Raw genomic sequence first — 12,638 nt, forward strand, 5'->3', positions numbered from 1 at the left:
TCCATTTTTCTAGAAAGTCCTCATTACTCTTATTCCTCCTGTTATAAGTTAGTCTGGCCATTAGCATATATTCTCGCATTCTTTCTCTCCAATCCTTTTTGGTTAGACCTTTTCCCCCTTTCCAATCTTTGGCTATGGTCAATCTTGCCGCTGCAAAGCTATATTGATATATTTCTTGGTCCTTTTGATTATTGTTTTCTCTCTGTAGACCTAGCAGACACAGTCCTGGGCTTTTTTTAAATCTTGTTATGTAACATTTTATTTGTCTCCTTAATTACCTTATCCCAAAATTCCTGTATGATCACACAGGTCCACCACATGTGGAGGAATGTCCCTTTCTGTTTCCTGCACCTCCAGCAAATACCTTGTTGTGATTTGTCTATTTTAGCCAATGTTGCTGGAGTGATATAACACCTATAAAACATTTTGTATTGATTCTCCCTGATTGAACCCGATGAAGTAAATTTGAATACTTTGTTCCATAGGTATTTCCATTTGTCCAGTTCTATTGGTCTGCCTAGGTCCTTGGCCCAGGATAACATTACTGTCTTGACTCTGTTGTTGTCCATGTTATAGCTTAGTATGTATTTGTATAATCTAGAGATTAACCCTTTATCCCCCTTTTCCCATGCTTTATGTTTTCTGATGGTCTTTGGTGACCCCTCCGACACCTCTAGGGGTCCTGACCCCCAGGTTGAGAAACACTGATTTGGAGGCTTTGAAACAGAGGCTGGATGACCATCTGTTGGGAATGCTTTGTGTTTTCTAATGGTCTTTGGTGACACCCCTGACATCCCCTTGCGACCCCTCTAGGGGTCCTGACCCTCAGGTTGAGTAACACTGATTTGGAGGATTTGAAACATAGGCCAGATGGCCATCTGTCGGGAATGCTTTGTGTTTTCTGATGGTCTTTGGTGACCCCTCTGATACCCCCTTGCGACCCCTCTGGGGTCCCGACCCCTAGCTTGAGAAACACTGATTTGGAGGCTTTGAAACAGAGGCTGGATGACCATCTGTCGGGAATGCTTTGTGTTTTCTGATGGTCTTTGGTTACCCCTCTGACATCCCCTTGCGACCCCTCTAGGGGTCCCAACCCCCAGGTTGAGAAACACTGATTTGGAGGTTTTGAAACATAGGCCTAGTCCTTGGAGACTAGGATGCGGAACAATGGCTTCAAACTACAAGAGAGGAGATTCCATCTGAACGCGAGGAAGAACTTCCTGACTGTGAGAGCCGTTCAGCAGTGGAACTCTCTGCCCTGGAGTGTGGTGGAGGCTCCTTCTTTGGAAGCTTTTAAACAGGGGCTGGATGGCCATCTGTCAGGGGTGATTTGAATGCAATATTCCTGCTTCTTGGCAGGGGGTTGGACTGGATGGCCCATGAGGTCTCTTCCAACTCTTTGATTCTATGATTTTATGAATGTGTCCAGAGGAGGGCGACTGAAATGATCAAGGGTCTGGAGAACAAACCCTATGAGGAGCGGCTTAAAGAGCTGGGCATGTTTAGCCTGAAGAAGAGAAGGCTGAGAGGAGACATGATAGCCATGTATAAATATGTAAGAGGAAGTCACAGGGAGGAGGGAGCAAGCTTGTTTTCTGCTTCCCTGGGGACTGTAGTGGAGGCTTTTAAACAGAGGCTGGATGGCCATCTGTCAGGGGTGCTTTGAATGCAATATTCCTGCTTCTTGGCAGAATGGGGTTGGACTGGATGGCCCAGGAGGTCTCTTCCCACTCTAGGAATCTATGATTCCTCAATGTGGGAGCCGTTCCAATCTGTCCCTATCAAGACTGAGGATGGGCGAATCCTTCTTTGCAGGCGGGAGAGATCCCTCCTAGCAGCCCAGCTCCTCCTCGAAGCAGCCCCCCCCCCTTTTCTCTCTGGAGGGAGGAAGCAGGGCTGCTGCTTTTGGAGGTGGTCGAGGAGGCGCCTTTAAGACGCGGAGAGGCGCTTTCCCCCGCTCTCTTCCTCCCTCCCTCCTTCCCTCCTTCCCTCTTTCCTTTGGTGGGTCACTCACTCATCCCCACTGGCGGCTGGAGAGAGGAACGGAGCCGCTGCTTCTCTCTGCCTCTTCCTTTCCCTCTTTTGTGGGGCGGCCATGGCCAAGAGGAGCCCCCAAAGGAGAGCCCCCCAAGCGTTGGGCGACAACCCTGCCAGGTAGGCTCCCGCGTCGGGTTTGGCTAGGAAATAGCCCTACGTTTGCCTCTTTTCGCGGCGCTGCAAGGGAAGGAAGGACTGAGTGATGGATTTGGGGGCATCCCTGGTGTGTGAATGCGGGCAGGAACGCGTGTCTCTCGCCTCCTTGCGCTTGGAGGCGCATTGCTTTGCGAGGTTTGGGGGAGGGTGATTCCTACAGGTTGCTTTCCCTCCCTCCCTCTGTCTCTTTCCCTCTTGGAAGAGCCACACTTGGAGGAATGAAGAGCTGGGTTGCTGTTTTCCGGGCTGCGTGGCCATGCTCCAGAAGCATTCTCTCCTGACCGTTTGCCTGCATCTATGGCAAGCATCTTCAGAGGGTTTAATGTATTGTCGAAGGTTTTAATGGCCAGAATCATTGGGTGGTTGTGTGTGTTTTCCGGGCTGTATGGCCATGCTCCAGCTGTATGGCCATGCTCCAGAAGCATTCTCTCCTGACCTTTTGCCTGTATCAATGGCAGGCATCTTCAGAGGGTTTAATGTCTTGTCGAAGGTTTTAATGGCCAGAATCATTGGGTTGTTGTGTGTTTTCCGGGCTGTATGGCCATGCTCCAGCTGTATGGCCATGCTCCAGAAGCATTCTCTCCTGACATTTCGCCTGCCTCTGTGGCAGGCATCCTCAGAGGTTAATACAGAAAACACACAACAACCCAATGATTCCCGCTATGAAAGCCTTCGAGAATACATTGAACCCTCTGAGGATGCCTGCCATAGATGCAGGCAAAAGGTCAGGAGAGAATGCTTCTGGAGCATGGCCATACAGCTGGAGCATGGCCATACAGCCCGGAAAACACACAACAACCCAATGATTCTGGCCATTAAAACCTTCGACAAGAGGGCCATACAGCCCGGAAAACACACAACAACCCAGCTATTCATTTCATGTATTGTCGAAGGCTTTAATGGCTGGAATCACCGGGTTGTTGTGTGTGTTTTCTGGGCTGTCTATCCATGCTCCAGAAGCATTCTCTCCTGATGTTTTGCCTGCACCTATGGCAGGCATCCTCAGAGGTTAACACAGAAAACACACAACAACCCAGTGATTCCTGCTATGAAAGCCTTCAACAATACATTGAATCCTCTGAGGATGCCTGCCATAGATGTGGGCGAAAGGTCAGGAGAGAATCCTTCTGCAACATGGCGATACAGCCCGGAAAACACACAACAACCCAGCGATTCATTTCATGTATTGTCGAAGGCTTTCATGGCTGGAATCACAGGGTTGTTGTGTATGTTTTCCGGGCTGTATGGCCATGCTCTAGAAGCATTATCTCCTGACGTTTCGCCCGCATCTATTGCAGGCATCTTCAGAGGATATGTGGCTATGTAGCCCGGAAAACACAACAACCCACTGATTTCGGCTATGAAAGCCTTCGACAATACATTGAACCCTCTGAGGATGCCTGCCATAGATGTGGGCGAAAGGTCAGGAGAGAATGCTTCTTCAACATGACCATACAGCTCAGAAAACACACGCAACAACCTAATGATTCTGGCAATTAAAGCCTTTGAAAATACATTGAACTGTCTGAGGATGCCTGCCATACATGCAGGCAAAAGGACAGGAGAGAATGCTTCTTCAACATGGCCACACAGCCCGGAAAACACACCTAACAACCCAATGATTCTGACCATTAAAGCTTTTGACAATACACTGAACCCTCTGAGGATGCCTGCCATAGATGTGGGCAAAAGGTCAGGAGAGAATGCTTCTGGAGCATGACAATACAGCCCAGAAAACACGCACAACAACCCAGTGATTCCAGCCATGAAATACATTGAACCCTCGGAGGATGCCTGCCATAGATGCAGGCAAAAAGTCAGGAGAGAATGCTTCTGCAACATGGTCACAAAGCCCTGAAAACACATACAACAACCCAGTGATTCCAGCCGTGAAAGCCTTCGACAATACATGGAACGAATAGCCATGGGAAGGCTCTGCAAGCCAACAGGAAGCCTACCTTTCCCTCCAAGAAGCCCTACTTGGAGGATGATGGGACTTCAGGAACGAGGGGTCCTTTCAGTGTATACTTCCTCACCCCCAAGGCATCCCAGTGGCTCTCTTGGCCCTTCCAGGACACCGTAGTCTTAATTGAATTGTGAGTCTTAATTGAATTGTGAGTTTTCTGTGCTGTGTGGCCATGTTCCAGAAGCATTCTCTCCTGACATTTCACCCACATCTATGACAAGCAACATCAGAGGTTGTGAGGTCTGTTGGAAACTAGGCAAATGAGGTTGATATATCTGTGGAAGGTTCAGGGTGGGAGAAAGAACTCTTGTCTGCTGGAGTCAGGTGTGAATGTTGCAATTAATCACCTTGATTAGCATTGAAAAGACTTACACCAGTAGACTGGAACGGGTTCATTGCTGGGATAGAAGAAAGAAGCCCAGGCACCAATTGGAGGATCTTGGAGATGCCAAAACCATTCCTTTGGGGGGTTTCGGTGAGGTACACCAAAGGGACACACAACCCAAGCTCTACAGTGGAAACATTTATTATTATTATTATTATTATTATTATTATTATTATTTTCTAATATTTTCTAATATTTTCTAACACAACCAAGCCTTTACTGGCATACACCAACACAATCACAACAAAGCAAGTGGAAGTCGCAGATAAAAAGGAACATAATGTACCCTCGAAGGCTTTCATTGCTGGAATATTGGTTTACTGTGAGTTTTTCAGGCTGGTCATGTTCCAGAAGCATTCTCTTCTGACGTTTTGCCCACATCTATGTCAGTCATCCTCAGGGGTTGTGAGGTCTGTTGGAAACTATGCAAGTGATGTTTATATATCTATGAAAGGTGGGAGAAAGAACTCTTGTCTGCTTGTGGCAAATGTGAATGTTGCAATTGATCACCTTGATTAGCATTGAAAAGCCTTGCAACTTCAAGACCTGGCTGCTTCCTGCCTGGGGGACTCCTTTGTGGATCTATGCACCTCTGCAGGAGTCTACCATATACCATGCAGCTGTGGACAAGTCTACATCGGGACCTTCAATAACATGAATAAAGGAACATGAAAGGCACCGCAGACTAATTCAAGCAGTCACTTCTTACACCAGAAGCGACTTGCAGTTTCTCAAGTCGCTCCTGACATGAAAAAAAAATAGCCATAGCAAAGCACCTGGTGAACCAACCTGGACTCAGCATATTATTTGAGAACACAGAAATGCTGGACCACTCTCACAACCACCATGTCAGACTACACAGAGAAGTCATTGACATACACTAGCATGTGGACAATTTCAACAGAAAGGAGGAAACCATGGAAATGAACAAAATCTGGCAACAGGTATTAAAAAATTCTAACATCAGGACTGTAAATAAAGAGCAACATTAAAAAAACAGCGAAATTCCAGACAAGAAACAATCAGGGCCAGCTAAACCTCCCAATAAAAAATTCTCCCAGGCAGGAAGTGGTCAGGCTTTGAAGCTGCAAGGCTATTCAATGCTTATCAAGGTGGCCATTTGCAACATTCACACGTGCCTCCAACAGACAAGAGTTCTTTCTCCCACCCTGGAAATTCCACAGATATATAAACCTCACTTGTGTAGTTTCCAACAGACCTCACAACCTGCCTGCCATAGATGTGGGCAAAACGTCAGGAGATAATGCTTCTGGAACCTGGCCATACAGCCCGGGAAACTCACAGCAGTTCAGTGATTTTGGTCATGAAAGCCTTCGACAACACATGTCTGCATTACTCTTTCCTTTTTATCTGTGGCTTCCTTTGCTGTATATCTCTATGTTGTGTAAAAGCTAGGTTGTTTTAGAAACCGTTTCCCATCTCCTGGCTTTCAAGAGATGCTTGGGTTGTGTTTCTCCGTGATGTACCTCATAGAAACCCCTCAAAGGAATGGCTTCGGCATCTCCAAGCTCCTCCAGTTGGTGCCTGGGCTTCTTTCCTCTATCCCAGTGATGAACCGTTTTCCAGCTAGTGTTCCCAGTTTGCTAGGCTTTGTCTCGCCTCCATTTCTATTGTGGATCTTGGGGCCTGTGTGTGTGGATTATGGGTCCCTCAGTGTACTCAGTGAGTGAATTGACCATCTGCAAGTATGTTGCCCAAGGGATCCTCGGATGTTTTACCATCCTGTGGGAGTCTTCTCTCCTGTCCCTGCATGGGAAGCTGGAGCTGACAGGTGGGAGCTCATCCCACTCCCCAGATTCGAACTGCAGACCTTTCGATCAGCAGCCCTGCTGGCACATTGCACTAATGAGAACTCCAGCAATGAGACCCCATGGTTCTCCAAACAGCCGTCTTGGCATCTCTGGGACTCGGGTTCTGGCTTGGTGGAGGAGACATTTCCTCTCCTCCATCCCAGTTAGTTCCCAGTTTACTGGGTGACATAGGTTACCTCTTCTCCTATGACACTGGGAATTGTGATGCCTGTGGATGAACCTCCCCCCCCCCCCCCCCGCGGGAAGTCTCTGAATTGATGCCGCGGAATAGTCTTACCATCTCTTGCTTCCTCCGGCTGATTTGGTCTTCCACCTTCTCTATTATCCCAGTTAGGAACTATTTCCCAGAGACTGGGTGTTCCCATGTTTGCTGGGAGAAATGCTTTGCTTTGTCTCCTTTATCCATTATGGATCTTGAGGTGTGTGTGTTTGTGGATGATGGGTGCCTCAGTGGGCTATGCCAACCCACCAGTGTCTTTTTATTGATGCCAAGGAGTGATCTGGATGGACACCTCCAGGACCATTCTGCCGGGTGCACAGTTTTCCTTTCTCCCCCATTTAGAAGCCATTTTCCATGTACTGGTGTTCCTAGTTTGTTGGGAGAAACATTTTGCTTTTCGACTGTGGCTCTTGGGGTGTGTGTTTGTGGATTATGGATCTGCCAGTAAACCCCACCAAACCCCCAATGTCTCTTAACAGCTGCCAAGTCTTAGCATCTCCAGGACCCTCTGATTCTGCCTTGTTCCCTCCCTGCGTTCCCAGTTAGAAGCCATTTCCAAGGGACTGGTGTTTCCAGTTTGCTGGGAGAACGGTTTGGCTTCATCTCCCTGGTGTGTGTTTGTGGATGATGGGTTCCTCGGTGTGCCCATAACACCTATTCATCCCTGTCAAGAAATGGTCTTTAGGACCCTCTGATTCTGCCTTGGTGCATTGGTCTTCTTTCCTCCCTCCTTCCCCGTGTTCCCAGTTAGAAGCCATTTCAAAGGGACTGGTGTTCCCAGTTTGCTGGGAGAAAGGCTTGGCTTCATCTCCTTGGTGTGTGTTTGTGGAAGATGGGTTCCTCGGTGTGCCCATTACACCTATTCATCCCTGTCAAGAAATGGTCTTTAGGAGCCTCTGATTCTGCCTTGGTGCATTGGTCTTCCCTCCCTCTCTGTGTTCCCAGTTAGAAGCCATTTCCAAGGGACTGTTGTTCCCAGTTTGCTGGGAGAAAGACTTGGCTTCCTCTCCTTGGTGTGTGTTTGTGGATGATGGGTTCCTCGGTGTGCTCATAACACCTATTCATCCCTGTCAAGAAATGGTCTTTAGGAGCCTCTGATTCTGCCTTGGTGCATTGGTCTTCTTCCCTCCCTCCTTCCCTGTGTTCCCAGTTAGAAGCCATTTCCAAGGAACTGGTGTTCCCAGTTTGCTGGAAGAAAGGCTTGGCTTCCTCTCCTTGGTGTGTGTTTGTGGATGATGGGTTCTTCAGTGTCCCCATAACACTGCCAAGAAATGGTCTTCAGGATCCTGCGATTATTCCTTCGTTCTCATCGTCCCAGTTCGGAACCATTTCTAACTGGTTCCCAGTTTGCTGGGAGAAATGCTTGGTCTCTCCTCCTTTTCCCATTGTGACCTTGTGTTTGTAGTTTATGTGTCTCTTGCTTTGGGGAGCGAACTTGACTGAATCCTTTTCTGGGGTTGGTACCGAATGTGCCCGAAATGTGCCCCCATCCAGGGCTAAGCAGAGATATTTACCCGCTGTAGCAAACAGCAGCAACCTTTCCCAAATCTTCCCCTGTTTTTGTTTCTTTTGCAATGAGAGGTGAATGGTAGCTAGTCGCCAGTTTGGAGGTTTCCTGGCATTCCTTCTGACATGTGCGTGGTTTTATTTCTTACCCTATAAATTGCCTGCTCAGGGTTGTTCGACCGCGAATGGTCAGGGCTTGGCACCGGCGGCTGCTTCTGTAGGGTTTTGCTTCAATGCCTGTGTTTTCGGAGGTGTTGCAGGCTTTTAAGCACTGCAGAGCCTGCCCATGCCAAGATTCCCTTCCAGCCCTTTCAAAGGTATTTAAATTGTTGTTTTCAAACCCACATCTTGTCTCTACAAGCGAATATATATGAGGGTTAAGGCACTTGTTGAGAGAGAAGCCGCAAAGTGGGAAACGGCTCAGAGTGGCATTTCCAGAGCAATTCAGGGCTGCTTTTGCCAACTAGGAGGAGCTAAGCACAAGGGAATAGGAATCTGTGCTTGCAGAGCCTTCACATTAGAAATGGATTATTATTATTATTATTATTATTATTATTATTATTATTATTATTTGATACACAACAAGATTAGTACACAGCAAACAAGATCACTATGCTGGCTTTTGTTTTTGATCGCACGTCAGACACCTCCTAAATGTCTAGGACTGTGTGATGTATCGGCAAATAATGTGCGCAAATCTTAGTATGGTGGTATTTTGCAGCTGACAGATGGTAATTTTGTCAGTGCTGATTGCTTTTAAGTGCAGGCCAAGGTCTTTAGGCACCGCACCCAATGTTCCACCTTGGGTTCCACCACTGGAACCACCTTGACTGGATTATGCCAGAGTTTTTGCAGTTCTATTTTTAAATCTATTATTATTATTATTATTATTATTATTATTATTATTATTATTATTATTATTATTCTGACACGAAAACACAGTATGACACAGCAAACATGATAAATATGCTGGATTTCGTATCACAAAATCACAAGTCGAACATTTCCCAAGTGTTTAGGACTATTATTATTATTATTATTATTTGATACACAACAAGATTAGCACACAGCAAACAAGATCACTATGCTGGCTTTTGTTTTTGATCGCACGTCAAACACTTCCCGAATGTCTAGGACTGTGTGGTGTATCGGCAAATAATGCATGCAGATCTGAGTATGGTGATATTTTGCATCTGACAGATGGTAATTTTGTCAGCGCTGATTGCTTTTAAGTGCAGGCCAGGGTCTTTAGGCACTGCACCTAGTGTGCCAGTCACCACTGGAACTACCTTTACTGGATTATGCCAGAGTTTTTGCAGGTCTATTTTTAAATCCATTATTATTATTATTATTATTATTATTATTATTATTATTCGGACATGAAAACACAGTATGACACAGCAAACATGATAAATATGCTGGATTTTGTATCACAAAATCAGAAGTCAAACATTTCCCAAGTGTTTAGGACTATATTATTATTATTATTATTATTATTATTATTATTATTATTAGATACACAACAAGATTAGCACACAGCAAACAAGATCACTATGCTGGCTTTTGTTTTTGATCGCTCGTCAGACACTTCCCAAATGTCTAGGACTGTGTGGTGTATCGGTGAATAATGCATGCAGATCTGAGTAGGGTGGTCTTTTGCAGCTGACAGATAGTAATTTTGTCAGCATCAATTGTTTTTAAGTGCAGGCCAGGGTCTTTAGGCACTGCATCCAGTGTGCCAATCACCACTGGGACCAGCTTTACTGGATTGTGCCAGAGTTTTTGCATTTCTATTTTTAAATCCATTATTATTATTATTATTATTATTATTATTATTATTATTATTATTATTATTACTATTATTATTAGATACACAACAAGATTAGTACACAGCAAACAAGATCACTATGCTGGCTTTTGCTTTTGATCGCACGTCAGACACTTCCCAAATGTCTGGGACTGTGTGATGTATCGGCAAATAATGTGTGCAGATCTGAGTATGGTGGTATTTTGCAGCTGACAGAAGGTAATTTTGTCAGCGCTGATTGCTTTTAAGTGCAGGCCAGGGTCTTTAGGCACTGCACCCAGTGTGCCAGTCACCACTGGAACCACCTTTACTGGATTATGCCAGAATTTTTGCAGTTCTATTTTTAAATCCATCATCATCATCATCATCATCAGCCATCCCCTGCCATGCATTGCTGTGGCCTACATGGGGGTTCTGTGTGAGGTTCTCAATATGCCCAAATATGAACACTGGGGGAGTTTGGGGGAAATAGACCTTGTCGTGGGAGTTCTGTGTGAGAAGTTTGCCCAATTCTATCATTGGTGGGATGCTCTGTGATTGTAGGTGAACTATAAATCCCAGCAACTACAACTCCCAAATGTCAAGATTCTATTTTCCCCAAACTCCACCAGTGTTCACATTTGGGCATTATTATTTTTTGGTCGTGTTAGGAGCGACCTGAGAAACTACAAGTCGCTTCTGGTGTGAGAGAATTGGCCATCTGCAAGGACGTTGCCCAGGGGATGCCCAGATGATTTTTGCTATTTTATCATCCTTGTGGGAGGCTTCTCTCATGTCCCCGCATGAGGAGCCGGAGCTGATAGAGGGAGCTCATCCACCTCTCCCCGGATTCGAACCTGCGACCTGTCGGCCTTCAGTCCTGCTGGCACAGGGGTTTAACCCACTGGGTATTTATGTAGAGTTTGGTTCAGATCCATCATTGTTTGAGTGCACAGTGATCTCTGGATGTAGATGAACTACAACTCCAAAACCAAAGGACACTGCCCACCAAACCCTTCCAGTATTTTCTGTTGGTCATGGGAGAACTGTGTGCCAAATTTGGTTCAATTCCAACGTTGGTGGGGTTCTGAATGCTCTTTGATTGTAGGTGAACTATAAATCCCAGCAACTACAACTTCCAAATGACAAAATCAATTTTTTTGAGTGAAGGACATACATTGGGTTGTTAGGTGTCTTGTGTCCAAATTTGGTGTCAATCCCACAAACGAACGTTACATATTTATTTATATAGATTATTATTATTATTATTATTATTATTATTATTATTATTCTGACACAAAAACACAGCAAACATTGCTGGATTTCATATCACAAAAGTCACAAGTTGAACACTTCCCAAGTGTTTAGGACTGTGTAATACTTATTATTATTATTATTATTATTATTATTATTACTATTATTATTATTATTATTATTATTATGTTTATTTATACCTAATGGTATCAATTGTATTAAAATGTGCAGTTAAAATCCATAAAAACATATTCAAAGCTAAAAACCACAACACCCTCCGGTTGCCCCCTGAAGACATTTTATATATGGCCCATGCTCCAAATCCATGCTTCTCTCCCCGATGAAGATAGCAAACCATTTCCTGAATCCTTTTTGGAGACATCCACAGAGTTGTGTCCTTCCTGATATTTTTGGACTGCATGTGGAACTTGAGTGTTTTGAAATATTCATGTCCTGCTTTGAATCTCAGGCTCTCAGGCCCGCGTGCAATGAACTCCACATTAAGGCAATAAGTAATAATCTAAAAAGGCTAAAAAATATATAATCGCCTCCAACAATTTAAATCCGCTTAAAATTATGCTGCATTAGATCTATCCAGGTGGTGAGGACGAAAGTGGAATTGTGTATCTGGAGGCAGGATAAAGTACTAAAATAGTGTGAGATTGTGTATTATGCACATTGGCAATGATATTCCCAAGCCCTCACAACCTCTGAGGATGCCTGCCATAGATGCAGGCAAAATGTCAGGAGAGAATGCTTCAGGAACATGGCCAGACAGCCTGGAAAACTCATAACAACGCAGTGATTCCAGCCACGAAAGCCTTCGACAATACATACTCCCAATTGTTGATGTGTTGCACATAGCGGTGCTCACTATACTTTATGCAGTGCTTGCGTAATCCGAATGGCAGCTATGTTTTCTATGCCGAGATGATGGAGGATCCCAGCTTTTTCTCCTGGAAGCTCCTAGGTACCGAAAGCAAGATTTTAAATCTTGCTGTGACGTTTTAAAAGGATGCTTTGCAAAACGAGCCGTGTACTTCCATTTCTATATTATTTCCTTGGCACTTTTAGGGGCACCGAAATGTATTCAGGGTGGGAAAGCAGCACCAAATCTGCCCCAGTTGCTTACCCTTTTCCTAAATGGAGAGACAGGGGATGTCCTTTATGGCTGCGGTTACCATGTTGGGATTAGTGAATCCATCCATCCTTCGGTCGGCTTTGGAGGAGCTTTCCAAGGTCCTGAACTCATATTTATTTGTCGTGTCAGGACAACCAGTCAAATTATATAACATTTCTAACAGAACAAAGCAAACAAATAGACAAAATACAAAATTAGTGAGTTTGGTAGTTGATTAAATGTCCTTTGACCAGCATTTGGCCACTTGGAGTGCCTCTGGTGTTGCAAGAAGGTCCTCCATTGTGCATGTGACAGGGCTCAGGTTGCATTGCAGCAGGTGGTCAGTGGTTTGCTCTTCTCCACACTCACATGTCGT

The 12,638-nt window shown here is 45.1% G+C and overlaps 1 protein-coding gene across 2 annotated transcripts in view; it reads left to right on the forward strand.

Annotated features, from left to right (window-relative positions):
* Nucleotides 1-1,843: 1,843 nt before the first annotated feature.
* Nucleotides 1,844-12,638, forward strand: part of HTR2C (5-hydroxytryptamine receptor 2C) — a 244,054-nt gene continuing 233,259 nt past the window's right edge. The window contains exon 1 of one of the 2 annotated variants that reach the window (XM_060756103.2): nt 1,844-2,154. The gene's annotated coding sequence lies outside the window, so the exon portion shown is untranslated. The remainder of the gene's footprint in view (nt 2,155-12,638) is intronic. The other variant, XM_060756102.2, reaches the window with a different exon arrangement.

Source organism: Anolis sagrei, chromosome 10, assembly GCF_037176765.1.
Source record: "Anolis sagrei isolate rAnoSag1 chromosome 10, rAnoSag1.mat, whole genome shotgun sequence".
Taxonomy (NCBI): domain Eukaryota; kingdom Metazoa; phylum Chordata; class Lepidosauria; order Squamata; family Dactyloidae; genus Anolis; species Anolis sagrei.